Here is a 15,414-nt window from a genome sequence, read left to right on the forward strand (position 1 = left end):
CCAGGAGAAGTGTCCAAAGTCTGTAACACGCACCTCGGATGTCCTGGATCCTCCTGGTGGCTCCGTTCCGGTAGGCCTTGATGATCTTTTTCTTTGCGTGCCACGGTATACTCGATGAGGACAGATGTTTGAGGTGCTCCGGATCCACGAAGTTCTTGCGAAGACAGATGCCGAAGAAAGCCACATCCGCTTCTAACTCTCTCAGTCGACGTCCCAGTTTGTCCAAAAGCGCGAAGGCTTGGAAAATTAGCGTGTTTGTCGGTGGTGACAACGTTGGACCATAAGAAAAGGGGACTACGCCTGCTTCTGGGATAATCATAAAAACAATCGTGAGGGTGCAGGCGAGTTGGTGAATATTCTGGGATACGGTCCATTCGTCACATGCACACTCGTCACCGGACGATTGGTCACAGGACGATTCGTCACACAGGAACATTCGTCATAGGATGACTCGTCACGCGGCCAACCGGTCCCACAATAGTTAGTCCTCCAAAAATTTATTGTTCAATTTGGTTCGGGCGGACAAAGGCGAAGAATTTGTAAGGAACATTTTAGCTTCTGATTCGGTCCCGAACATTGAATGTTGGTTAGGCCTCACAAAGTGGGTCACCTCTTATCTTAGCATGTCTTTTTCTTCTCGAGATCAAAGAATTTGTAACAGACGTTTTAGCTACCTGGGTCCGTCCTGAACGGTGAATGCGGAGGCCATAGAAGAGCGACTATTTTTGAACTACATTCAAAAGGATGGAGGTGATCGCAACAGAGAGAGCCATGATGCTGCACGAGGGGTACTCGCACACATTCGGCTGAAGGAATTCCGATACATGTTGGTTTTGTCGAATAGGTGTATGCAAGACAAAACTAAAAACTAATTTGGCTGCCAGTCGGATTATTGCTCGTTCAAGCCTGCAACTGAGATCAACCTGCTCAAGACCAGTAGTATAATGAAAGGAAAAGCGGATGAGTATTGTAATATTAGTTTATATAACCATTGGTTTACGTGACAGTGGAAAATCGTGAAACTCCTCATCAGGGTATGTGGGCAGATGTTGAAATTTACAATTTACTATCGTCCCCTGCTCGATCAATGTGACCAGTTGCCCGCATGACGAGTCATCCTGTGACGAATGTTCCTATGTGACGAATCATCCTGTGACCAATCGTCCTGTGACGAATGCGCATGAGACGAATCGTCCTCATCCCGAATATTCTTCCATAATCTTTTCTACCATACGGTAACTAGAATGGTTAACCCAGAAGAAAAGGTCGCTTTTACAGGTCATGCAATCAGTAGGATGGAAAAATTAATGGATGTAACGTACCCAAAGGACAAAAGAAATTTCAGAGAAGTCAATGCGGTTAAGAGGGAGTTGCAATCGAAGTCCTTAAAGTTGTTAGAAACAGACAAGTCCGGACGGTTTGCAGTCTTACCTATGGCGGTATTCAAGAGAAAAACAGAAACGGCTATGAATACACTGTTTTCGGAATGGGTAGGGAACATTGGAAAGTTGAAAAGAAACATTTGTGCAGTACTCAATGAGCATGAATTGAGGGATGTAGCAAAATGTATTACTAGTGCAATGAATTCAACATTGGCCATCAAGTTTTTCCTGAAAGACCATAAGCCTGAAATGCGTCTTCGTACGGTCATCAATGAGAGTGGGACATGGCAGAAACTGGTGTCAAAGTTTCTGCAGAAGGGGTTGGGTTATGTGTGCTTAGAAAATTCATTATCACTTAGAAATTCAAATGAATTGATTACCAGTTTGGAGGCTCATCATGGGAGGCGTTGTTCAGTGTTATCGCTGGACATTAAGGACTTGTATTATGCCCTAGAAAATACCCGGTTAATGCAGAGAGTCAGGAAGGCATTGGAGCTGAATCTCGTAAAGTTTCAGTCGGGCTCAGGTATATCGGTAGAAAGTTTCTTAACAATTTTGGAGTTTTATCTGAAGTCAACGGTAGTGGAGTACGAAGGAAGAAAGTATATACAAAAAGAAGGTGTTTGTATAGACCGACACGCTGTTTACAAACAAGCCGGCGTTTGCCCACACCAGGTGTGGGCACTGCGCGTGCGCAGAAACCGAATTCGCGTGAATTGAAGCGTCTGCGCATGCGCAGTGCCGTCGACAGCGCCACCGCAGCTGCGTGACGTCAGGGCCGCGTGTTGGTCTATAGGGTCATCAGTCGCACCGATTTTAGCAGAAGTTTACTTAAACTCTTTGGATCGCGCAGTGCACGATAGTCTACAGGACTTGTCCCCGGGTACGGCAATAGTGAGAAGATATGTAGATGACATCTTAATATGCACGTTTAGGGAAGGTCTAACAGAAACCACAGAAGTTGTGATAAGGTCAACGGCTCCAGAATTTAAGTTTACTGTGGAAAAACCCAAAGATAATGTTCTGCAGTTTTCTCGATTTACGTATTCACGTAAATCGAAGGATATGTTGGGAATATGGTAAAGAAAAATCGAAACCAGTTTTGCGAAGAATGAGTTGTCATTCGAGGACCGTAAAGGCGGGGATTGTAAAGTCATTGGTCACGAACGCGTTAGAAAGGTCATGAAAGTAAACATCTTCTACAGAAATCTGTCTGGTTTGGGGAACAATTCGAAAAAAAGAAAAAAAGAAAGGTCATGTGTGCATCATATCACGGAATCAGTAGAAAGACAGTGGAAAAGGTTGATTAGTGTAGGTTATGATGACAGTTTTATAAAAAGGCAATTAGAATTGTTTATTAAAGGCAGGAGAGAAACCGAAGAGAAATCGAAGAACCGCTTCGCTGTAATCCCATATTATCGTGACATCTCTCACAACCTGAAGCCATGTGCGAGGCAGTTTGAAGTAGACACGGTCTTTAGTTCAGATATTAGAGTATGTAAACTGACACCTTTTCAAACAGGTATGAGTGCAAGAAGGCTCATCGGGAAAAGTCGGTATGTTGCGAGACTGGTGTTGTGTATGAGTTACCATTGGAGTGTGGATTTAAGTATGTAGGACAGACGTCACGCTGCATAAATGACAGATTAAACGAACATAAAAGAAATGTAAAGAACAATGCACAAAACTCGGAAATAGCAAAACATATTCATGAATGTAACAACTGCACGGCGCTCTGGTCGGAGACGGAAATAATACACAAGGAAAGGAACGATGTAAAGAGAGTAGTAAGGGGGACAGTGCGGATAAAGTCTCTAGGCAACTGCATAAGTCAGACTTCACTACAGTTTGGAAGCAATTCAAAAGGCTTTCTAAAAATGTAATCTTCATCGTTTTTTTTTATTAGGTTGTTTGAAGTGCGACCTGCTTGTTTTTTCTTTGTTTATTTTTTTGCTTTGTGTTGTTCTTAAATGTATTGGCCCACCTACCGTTTCAGTGTGTGCGTGTGTGTGTGTGTGTCTTTTTCTTTTTTTTGATGTGGAGAGGGCGAGCTATGACTCAGAGGTATGAACTGTGTTTGGAAAAATAGGGGAAGAGATTCTTTTGTTCAAGTTTGAAGGTCAATGGATGTTGCCTTATCGCCTCGACCTGTAAAGGTTGTCAACGTTCTTGCATTGTGTGGTGAAGACTGTGGCGCTTGAACTGTATAGATTGGGTGGTTATCATTTGAGCCCGTTCTCGTTTCGACCTTCTCACTTGGCCTTTCTCAAAACAACCATTCTCAAAGAGATCTTCTCTCTTGGACCTGTCGCATTTTGTCCTTTCCCGTTTCATCTTTCGCATTCCAACCCTCCTCATTTCGGCCCGTTCTCGTTTCGCCCTTTTCACCTGGCCCTTTCCAAAACAGCCATTATAAAATATCTCGCGTTGACCCGTCGCACTTGACTCTTTCTATACCAATATTGTTTTTTAGGTTAATATAAATATATTGATATAGTGTGTGTGTGTGTGTGTGTGTGTGTGTGTGTGTGTGTGTGTGTGTGTGTGTGTGTGTGTGTGTGTGTGTGTGTGTGTGACACACTACAGGCATACTCTGCTAAGGATTTTAGCAGTGAGTAGAGGTCGCCGTGAAAAGCTACCAGCTCACAATAAAACAGGCCAACTATTTATCGCAGCCAGATCATATTCCGAAATGTCACGTTGTTTGAGGTCTCTCGACTTGGGACAATGCCACCACTTCTATAATGCAGTGGTTCTCAAAAGGGGGTCTGCGAAGCCATCCTAGGGGGGCGCGAAGCCCTGTCTGATCAGTCAGGCACGGCGATATTAGTTGTCGTTCTTTACGTTGAGAAGAAACGTTCCAATTTTCGGGAGAGTACTCTCGTGTGTATGTCAATAAGATAAGTCTACTTGACACTAGCAATTAGTTATATACATTTATTAAATCATGATCATAATAACCTATACCTTTCTATGCCCCTCACCCCGAACGGGGTCCCTCATCATCTCCGCCTTTCTGCAAGGCGTCCGCGAAACATCAATGCTTGAGAACTACTGCTATTATGTATGCTATTTCTGCTCAAACAAAGTTTCCAAATTAAACGTTCATCGCTTTTTTTCTCTCGTTTGCTTAGAGGAAGGGAACCAGGCGTCAATGTACGATTCTCAGTGCGTACCTCTACACATAACATATATCTGATGGTATGCTGGGGGCCCAAGTAAGGTAAGGCCATAGAGTTATTATAATGTACGCTAGAGGTTCAAGTGGCGCTAGTGTGCTGACGCAAATTGAAGCAGACAGCAACCAGTCGAAATTGACTTCCGGTAATGCATTTCTATGGGAAAAAGTGAGTGCATTTTCTCTCTGCGCTCGATCATAAGAGCAAATATCACGAATAATTCGTGCTTACTAGGTAGCTTGGAACATTTCTCAGTCAGGCCGACGAAATAATTGGTCAGTTACGGTGTTTTTCTTTCAAATTCATCGCATTAAAAACGGTGCTAAAACAGCTTCGTACGTGTATTTATGTGCACTGTCGGACACTGTTAGCGCGAACACGACGTCGGCGCTTTTCAGCGTGGGGGATATACGTGCCAAACGAACGAAGAACATCTGGAAATTAAGAATGACGGCAAGAACTACGCAGTAACACCGGATCAGTAACTACACGTGCATATATACGATCAAAATTAATCGAAGGCCACGTAATCTATTCCTATTTTAAATAAGTAAGTACAGTTTTATTCTTTATGCTCTGAGCGAAGCTGCTTGTTCTACGTTCAAAATATCACTCGCACGCTCGAAATCTTTGAGAACAGGTGCCCGATAAAAGCTGCCCGGCAGAGAAAACAATACGAAGAGACAACTTTTATAGCCCACGGACATTATTCTCTACGTTTTGAATGTTTTTATCCGCTCATGCACGACGGGGTCATTTTTATATAGTGACAGGCCTGGCATATTATCAATATATAAGCGTCACCGGATTGCTGGCGAGCCTTGAACACACTCTACATTCCTTTCTATTGTAATTTTGCTTCGAATCGTCGCTTGTTTTTACACACCTGCTGCGGAACACCCGTCTGGGACTGAAATGTAGCGAAGTTAAACATCGGTCACTGATGAAGAAAAATGCGCTAACTAAAGCAATTACACTTTTACAGTGTAAATCAAGGTACATACTATTCGGTACGACCCAAATAACCAAAGTGTTCCGTGTTATTTTCCGGCGAAGAGACAAAATGCACGCGCGCTTTCCCATAGGAATACACAGGAAGACTGGAAAAGTAGACTGGTTGCTGTCTGCTTCAATTTGCGTCACGGAAGTCGCATAGACACTAGCGCCAGTTGAACCTCTAGCGTACATTATAATAACTCTATGGGTAAGGCTCATCAACAAAGCTGCAAAGGCATAACGACGTTAGAAGCATGCCGAACTAGTGTCATTCGGTCGTAGCGCGAACGGGCGAAATGAGAATGGGTCCAGCTGCGAAAAACACGATTCGGATCTTATGAGAAGGTTCAAACGAGAAGGACCAAATGAGAATGGGTCGAAATGTGCAAGGTTCAAATGCGAATGGGATGTTTTGAGATACACCCGTTAGATTTCGTCCTTTTGGTGTTTTGTGTTGGTGGAAATGACCTTGAGATTGAGACTATATAAGAAAGTGGACTAAATAAACCAGTTAGCTGAGTTGGAGACGTCGTCCTGTCTATTTTCTGTCCGTCCTACGTTTTGATGTTTCTTCTCTGCCCCAGTCCCTCTTGAAGCTTACGGAAGAAGCAGTTCAGTGTAGAATCGTCAGGTTCTTGTTCCGGCAGCACACGACGGTCTCATCTTCTACGGGGAAAACACCCCCCGAAGCAATGTTCGGCCGAAAAAAAGCCACACCCCTCGATCTCATGACACTATGGCCTACGAACGAAGATCGAGAGATTTCCAGATCGGAAGTAGTGGTAATTTATTCGATCGGACAAGTCGTCTACGTGAGGAATTTCTGCGAAGTCCGACCTTCCATGTAAAACTTGAGTAGAAAAGGTTCTCTGTTGGTTGACCAGAAGGTGTCATCTCTCTGAATACGTTGGATATCGATGCCCTTGAGTGTAAATATAACGAAATCACAAAACTCTCTCTGTGTATTGTGTATCTGCCGTTGTATTTGGTAGTAGAAGTTACGATGGTGATTTGGACCTTTCACACCAGGCTCCTTTTTCTTATTTTTCGCCTCATACTCTTTCGCGTCGATCTTCAAATATACCTGTATATAAATTAGACGCACAATCACAAACAACACAGCATGCCGCCTCTTTTCTTTGGATCGCACTTTTGAAACCAGCGCAAACTCGCATGTTCTCTCTTATGAGACAGTTAGAACGGTCGCACATAAAACCCGCGTTTCTCCTACCCGGCCGCTTCCTCCTCTCATTATGTGTAGTTGGTTATAACTAAATAAGCTATAATAATGGTGTATTATTCATATTTAGTTTCAGTTTCGGTCAGGAGAAAGGAGGTTCGCGGGAACTAGACACACTAAATGTGCTGCGCTTTAGAGTATCGGCACTCCGTTCCCCGACATTGTTGTGGGCGACGCCATTTTGGTGCTTGTGCAGAGCAGCCGCAGCTGCCGATCGTCATGATTCAAAAGTGTGACCTCCTCAGCATTAGATTCGGTGTTAGGAAGCTCATGTAATATTGCCTTGCTTTGCCGTGAACTGTTTAAACATTTGTGGAGGACGGAAAAGCGTTTCCCGTGATTTCAGATAAAGCTTCAGATAACTGTCAACCATGATTTTAAGCCACAATATGGCCAAGTGTCGCTGCTCTGAAGCGTAGCTAATTTGGTGGCACTAGCGGGAACAATGAGGAAGAGGCAGGCGTCAAAAGGTAGTGGCTTGTGGAACCCACAGGACTTACGTCATGGCCCCTCCAGGTATTACATGCTCCTTGAACAAGGGCAAGAATAGTGTCATTAAAAAAGCTACGCTTCATAGTAACGACATTGGGTCATATTGTGGCTTAAAATCATCTTTGCCAGTTATCTGAAGCTCTATCTAAAATCGCAGGCAACGCTTTTCCGTCCTCCACAAATGTTTAAAAACAGTCCGCGACAGAGTACAGCAATATTGCATCAGCTTCCTAACACCGCGTCTAATGCTGAGGAAGTCGCACTTTTGAATCGCGACGGTCGGCAGTTGCGTTTGCTCTGCACAAGACCCAAAATGGCGGCGACCACAACGATGTCGAGGAACGAGGTGCCGATACTCTAAGCGCAGCTCATTTAGTTGCTCTAGGCATAAAGTGAACTCGGGTGTATTCTTTTCCTTTACGCCTTTATTGCTTATTGGTTTCAGTCATATCGAATAATGAACAGATTAGATCACACTACGCTTGTGTAATTATTTATCTTAGATTTATCAACCTTACCCAGTACTTAAATCAATTATTTGTCGATAGTAAATCTTCCAATGTATTTTCTAAATGGGAAGGTAAAAAGACACGGACATTGATAATGATACAGACGCCAACGCCGCCCCCGAAAATGTCTTGAACATTAGAAATCAGCAGTTTTGTCTGCCTCCGGGAGGTAGCGCAACAAAACAGCCACACAGCTTTTAATTGTTTTGAAAATTAGCTAAGCTTCACACTTATTAAGAAAGCAAAGCAAGATAATTGTGAAATTCTAATACATCGCAATAATAATGCATTTTATTTTCCATTCTGGTTGGTACGAAAAGGGAGGACGTCAGGACAAAAAGCTGCGGTTGCAGCTTGACGAGGTCCTGGCGCCCTAACACACTTTGGCGGGAAAGCAGCATTGTAAACACAGCGAAAACAAACACAACAATGTATATATATTCCATACAATAAATGTTATTAGACGCCAATAAATCTGTTTGATGTCCATAAAAGATATGCGTCAAAAACAGGTAAGCTTGAAGGGCTCCTGGAGCGCTATGACTGTGAAAATGAAAAAAAAAATCCGTCGTCCACTTCTTGGGGAACCATTGTAATTCTAAATGTTATAAAAGATTTTATCGTAGTTTAGTGATTTCCTCAGCGGCATTTGAAGCACCGTAACTCGAAGCACAAAAAAGTGCTACGTTTGATATAGAATATCTAAACAAAACATTTTTACATAACATTAAATTTTCTCCTGCATATTATCAATTATAAGCACTACATCTGTAGCTAATTTCATTGCTCTAGCGTACGTATGTCATTAAAAACATATTTGTGCTGGAAAATTACAATTTTAGAACAATATTTGGAGACGTGAACAAAACAAAGTGATGCAAATACCAAAAAAGTATATCGTCACATTCTGCTCCAACATCATCTTAACAAAACTGCTCTATTGGAACCGTGTGATCTCTAATATATCGTTCAGGAAATATGAACCAGCGGATCAAGTGAGGGTCCGCGCCATCATATTCGTAACGCTACGAATGCGCATGCACATTTGGCCTTCCGGTAGAATCATTGACTTTCCGGTAGAATCATTTTACCTTCCGGTAGAACCATTTCTAGAGCTCTTAAGGTTCTACTTATCATCCCCTTTAGTCACGTTTAATGGCAAGAACTACGTTCAAAGAAAGGGAATATGCATAGGGTCATGCGTTGCTCCTTTGTTATGGGATATTTTCCTGTTCAAGTGCGACCGGGTTATTGCGGACAATCTTCCAAGCGGTCAAGTCACAAGTATTTTTAGATATGTCGACGACTACCTCGTTCTTCTCACTAATCGTCCGGAAGACAGCAACACCAAAGCAGTTCACGACATTCACGCCACCCTTGTGAAATTTTCTCACGGACTCCCCCCCCCCCCAGATTTACACATGAACTTCCCACAAACAGCGTCCTTCAATTTTTAGACTTGCAAATGACCTTCCAGGACAAACATTTGTGCTGGATGTATTCACCAAGATCAAAGAAAAAGCTACTCCCAATTCGACTCAGCACATTCCAAACTCACCAAAAGAGGAACCGTGACCAATTGCTTAAGAGCGGCATTAAATAAGTCGTGTCACTATTCAGCTGGAGAGAGCTTCACCAACCAACTCCAGTGACTGCAACGTTCGGGATACCCCGTGTCCATCTTGACGGATGTGGCAGAAAATATATTAATGCATGAAAAAATACAAGACCAAAGCAAAGAGAAGAGGAGCCGATCAGCCATAATGCCGTACATCCATTCCATATCACATAACTTGAAAAAAGTAGCCAACAGGTTTGATGTCAGGGTGGTGCTTTCTGCACCTGACAAGTTGAAAATGCTGTGTCCGTAAATCAATTCTCAACACGACAAACAGGACAAATGCGATGTCAATCATGTTAATAAGTTTGTGCACTGCCTTAGAAGTGTAGTATACAAGATTTTATTCTCGTGTGGGAAGGTGTACATGGGTCAGACTGGGCCGGTGTGTGAACATGAGATTGCGAGAGCATGCACTGTCTCTTAAGTCTTCACCGGCGGGACATCTTGCTCTACACGTAGGAGATTGCAAGTGTACTCCCTCATTCCATCGAACAAAAATTCTAAGGAAGTTCAATGATCAAAGAACAAGAGCAATTTATGAGGCGCAAGTCATAGCAGCTAAGGGGATGCAGGCATCTGTGCACCGTCGGTAGCCTTATCGGCGAAGGAATTGCACTACTTAGAATATTTTGTGTGAGAACTTCGTTTAACTAGATTAATTTTCAGAGTCCTCTTCTTCGTCTTTCTTTTTCTTTCTTTCATTTAATTGGAGTAGGTTTTCATTTGAATCTTTTAGTGTAATTTTTTTTTTAATTTTTACCGTACTTTTTTTATTTCTTAATTTTTAAGTCATAAATAATTCTTGGTTTCTTTCGTTTTGGTTAGTCTTCTTTTTCATTTCGTATATGTCCTTGCACTTCTGCTTTATCTTCCTTTTATTCTTCACTAAATATCAATTGTGAGTCAGCGCCTATCCGCGTCTGTGTCTTCTATTTGTCCTCGTCTTTAGCGCTACTTTTAATTCCGTAATGCGCATAAACAGTATAAACCAATACATACATAATATCAAATGAAAGAGAATTGCATTGCCATTCGAACGAGATCAATCCCACAAAACAGTATTCAAAAGAAGATGAATAATGACCTGCCAAAATGTAAAAACTTGCATTCCCTTTCGAACGACATCAATCCCACAAAACAGTATTCAAACGAAGGTGAGTAATGACCTGCCAAAAAGTACCTACACTGCCACATTCAGTGGGACCGTGGCCTTAAGAGGACATGCCAGCAGAAGGGCTCATGCTTTTTCTGTGGGAACTGTTTGACCCTTATTTTCAGTAGCTATTGAACCTATTGGCGTCGGAGCGGTATAATACGAAACATAATATAGACAAGCTTAACCCCTTCGCGGAATGACCTCTTTCAATTTCGAGTTCATTATTGTTTTACGCGGCCTCGAATTCCTAGAAAAAATCCAGTTTTTTAGCTTCCGCTTTTAAGAGCACGAAAAATTAAATTAAAAGGTAAATACAAATTATAATACCGCGTTTCAGTGTAAAATCTCTTTGTGAATTTATATCTGCTAATAGAATTCCGCGATGCTTTGTCATTACGAAATCAAATGAGGAAGTTTGCGCTCCGGTGAGATTGAAAATTCGTCTGCTAAACATCATTTCTTGGGCTCTACGCAGTGGCGCCATCTCGTGATCGCGCTCCATAAACCCCACGTGGCAGAGACCAATTGATTCCGTGCACGCGCTGTATTACTCCGCCGCGAGGAATTCCCTTATATTTAGGAGTCCATAATGTACACTTTCTAGGTGTGTCTTTTGTCTGCTTCCGGTTACGGGTAGCGCGAGCTCAGGGGTCTGTATTTCATCGCACAAAGAACTAAAATGCTGACAAACGCACGGCCGCGAAAGTCTGACTTCGGAAACTATTTTTAGCGCGAAATCTCGGACAAACAAAAGCATTCAGCAGTGATGCGTCGGCTTGAATTTACCGAAATAGGCGTAGAAAGGACAGGCCAGTAGATTACAGCTGGCTAACAACTTTGCTTGTAGCCAAGTTCGCGTTCGGCAGACCTAGGTTCGCGCACACCTGTGCCCTGCCCTGTAAATATAATTTTTTTTTTTTTTTTACATTAGGTTAGGTAGAGGTCAAAGTTGCAACTAGTAATTCCCCGGTGTACTAACTGCGCTCTGGCGATTTTATGCTTTTCAGCGTGTCGGCTGTTTTGTTCTGCATGTGTCTTGACAATAGCTCAGGACGATTCGAGTGCTTAATTCTTACCACATTTCCTGCAGACGTCGGCTCGACGCGTAGGCAACTGGACCCCTAGGCACGACAACTGGCGCAGCCGTGCGCGTTCCCCAAAAAATTTCGTGCAGAGAAAAGCATTCTGTAGTGACCACGGATGTAAATTTCAGGATATAGAAAATATGCCACACCAGAATGCCACATGCCACATGCCACGCTGTGTCGAAGCGCCACCAGAGACGATTTCATGCACTCATGTAGAGGTCTGTAAGGCGATCCCATCGCCATCTGTTGGTTCAGAATCACACTAATCAAGGTGGCGTTGCACCTTAAACCTTCCAAGTTAGCAGCCACTCCGAGGCCCCCAGACGTCCTTCTCTCGGTTACTTCACTTCCTTCACGAGTGGCGAGAGACTGCAGGCCTGCCAAAGGTACCCTTGCGTGCATGTCTCGCGTGCCTGAGGATTGTAGTTTTTTTTTTTTTTTTCTGTTTTCCGCCTTAGTTGTACTTGGCCATAGGCTTAAGCGCCGTTCACACTCTTGCGACCGAGTAAGACCGAGAGAGACCAAACTGGCTTTTAAGCCTTTTGCGACTACTTAGGACCGGATGCGATGCAGCGGAGCTGGTCCAAAGAGGTCGCAAGAGGCTTAAAGACAGGTCTGGTCTCTCTCGGTCGTACTTGGTTGCAAGAGTGTGAACGGGCCTTTAAGGCCCGTTCACACTTTTGCAACCGAGTACGACCGAGAGAGACCGGACCGGTTTTTAAGCTTCTTGCAAACTCTTAGGACCGGATGCGCCACAGCGGAGCTGGTCCTAAGAGATCGCAAGAGGCTTAAAAACCTGTCATGTCTCTCTCGGTCGTAGTCGGTTGCAAGAGTGTGAACGTACCTTTATGGTTTCTGGAAGGCGTCTCCGACTGGTGTGTTTACCGCGTCAAAAAATGGTCCCTCGATTTCCGCCTGATGATGGTGTCTATCTTGCTGTCGCCGACAGCGATCCCAGCGGTGTGACATTCTGCAGTGCTGAATGTGGCAGACGCCCTTTAGCTGCAGGTCGCTCTCTACCTTGACAGTGTACGGAAGCTTCAACAGCTAGAAGTTTCGACGCTGGGACGACAGCGACACTAACCTTTTCTCGCGCTTTGCGCCAGAACCTTTTCGGTCAACCACCAGGATCGCGAAATCCGACAGCACAACAGCCCGGCTTTTGTGACATCGTTGGCTGACACTCTGGGACCACTTTCGACTTATGGCCAGAATAAGATGCTAAGGAGACCAGTCGGAGTCGCGTTCGAGACACCGTAATAACATTGCGGGCAATTAAATGATGCTTTGGGCAAGTCCTTTAGAGGGGCGACGCAACGATTTTTTTACTTTGCACAAGTACAGCTTAGAACGAATCCGCGACGTTAAGGACCTGTGAAACACGCGTTCGTTTTACACCACACGCAACGAAAAGTTGCAAAGTAAATAATAAAAAGAACGTTCAGCCTTTCCACTCTTGTGAAAAATAAAAAGCAGCGGAGCTGCACTATGTGCCGCCATTTGTGAGTGACGGCGGCTACCAGACAATCGGCAAGCCGGTTGTCTGGTTGCCGACGTTGTTCATAGATGGCGGTAGCTCTCCAGAGGTTGTGTCGAGATTTATTTGTCCACGGACACGAAACTGGGGAAACTAGCCCTTAACGGCTCTGCTATAAAAACGTGCAGCGTTCACCCCTTAAACTTGCAGTTAGAACAGGCGACCACGTGACCTGGAGCTGATTATATGCCGCCAATGTTGATCATAGCCAGGCACTAGGGTTGGCGAAACACGGGACACTCGCCGAGTTCCAGCCATTGCTATGGTTCGGTTATTGTCGTTATTGCAGCGATTGAACACGGGCCACTGCCCGAATGATTCCCAAGCTATCGATCATCACGAGCCCGAATCGAAGCTATGAGCCGCATTCAAATATCGTCCCTAAAAAGTGCTAGGACCCCCCCCCCCCCCCCCCGCCCCCGACGTCTACGTCATCAAGTTTTGCGAACGAGAGAGCATCACAAACAGGGGTTTCCCCGGGAATTGATATTAGAGGGGTGTCTAAATTGTTAGAGGCGGGGGGGGGGCAATGAGAATATAGGAGTTGCGAATAAAGGGGGTGCCTACAAGAAAACAAGAGGGGGTGCACACCCCCCCCCCCCTTGTTTTTCTGAAGAGACCCCCTTTATTCGCCACGACTTTATTGATTTCCCTACACACCCCCTCTAGGGGTGTAACAATCATGTTTGTGATCAATAATGTCCTGACACCCCCCCAGAGGGGGTGTGTTAGGAAATTGTTGATCAGAAACGGTTAGCGATAGTCTGATTTTGACGTACGCAGGGCTGCTGATAGCCTTGTCGATCTTCCAGATCCTTCCATACTCTTGAGCTCCTCTCCCTCAGTGCACATCTCTCGCCTTCCCCTCTGGTCACGTGATCTCCCTTCTTAACCAATCCGCATAGAGCTTCGCTTTCACGCTTCAGTTATCAGGCATCACGAAATGCTGAGCACCTAGCCAAAGAACGGTTTACGTTGAACACTGCTTAAATTATATCGTACTTTGACGTATTCAGCCACCGCAGATTCGCAGCCCTGTGTTTTGTTTGCTTTACGCCTCACAAGACGTCGCTGTCAAAATCCCACCTCCTTGCTACTTGGCACGAATACGCATTTAAAAGCAAGCAGTTCCTCTTGGAAGCGAGACGTGTGCACAAGTCAGCACTTTACGAGTTTAACTTCCCTGAGAGTTTTATCGGAAAGGACACCCGAGTTAGGATTTGAACAAAGCGAAATATTTGGCCGATAGAATTCCGGTAATGGGGTTTTACGTATCGGTGGTTTTGAGGAGTGTATGAAAATATTAAAGAAACCGTTTAGTTTTAACTGCCAGTATTACGAAATTATTTCATGAAATCTAGTAGTATCAAAGCTCTGTGCAGTGTGGAGTTCAATTTTGAGGCCACAATTTGCCAGTATTGTACAAAAACTTGCCTCGGTCATTCTGATAGACCACGGACGTGCGCGCACTATGCGAGTGGTATATTTTGCCGTTCTCTAAACCGTGGTCAAGGGTCATTAGGCACGAACCCCCGCAGACCCATCTGGCGGTAGGGACACCATTAGTAAATAAGGTCAGCTTCCCCACAATGGTAGCAGACAGGGCGTACGTCAGCTGCGCGCCACGCATCGGTCTTCCTCGGTCCGAGTTGCTGCGGATAACCGTACTGGGCCCGCTCTTCGTTGTGTTGGCGGTACTGGGGCACTGGAACTTCACGTCGAGGTGGCGCATGATAACGGTCGGCAGCTGGCGGAGGTCCTCGGGCCATGGCGGCGTAGCTGAGAGTGGGCTCGTCCGGTGCTGCGACGGTGATGGGAGCTTCTGGCTGAAAGACTCGCTGAACCTCTCCTCGGACGACATCGGCGATGGAAATCGAGGAGGGCGATCAGCAGCGCATAGAATGTTCCGGAGTTCTTCCCTAATGACAGTCACGGACAATTTATCGAAGGTTGTCAGCGCCGATGCTGCCCTGGTCGAATCGAAGAGATGCTAGAGTCGAATCAACAGGCGTGCTGGCGAGTCGGTTGTAGTGGTCGGCTCGGACCGACAGTGCACGCCCGATGTTTGCTGCTTCGGCAACGAACCCGTAGACAGTGGTTGATGGGTTATAAACAATGCCGCCGACGATGTCGCTCTTCACGCCTTTCATGAGGGTGCACAGCTTCTTCTCCTTGGTGGCCTGAGGGTCGGCGCGGCTGCTCAGGTGGAGGGCA

This window comes from Ixodes scapularis, unplaced genomic scaffold, assembly GCF_016920785.2.
Source record: "Ixodes scapularis isolate PalLabHiFi unplaced genomic scaffold, ASM1692078v2 PGA_scaffold1__304_contigs__length_218370807, whole genome shotgun sequence".
Taxonomy (NCBI): domain Eukaryota; kingdom Metazoa; phylum Arthropoda; class Arachnida; order Ixodida; family Ixodidae; genus Ixodes; species Ixodes scapularis.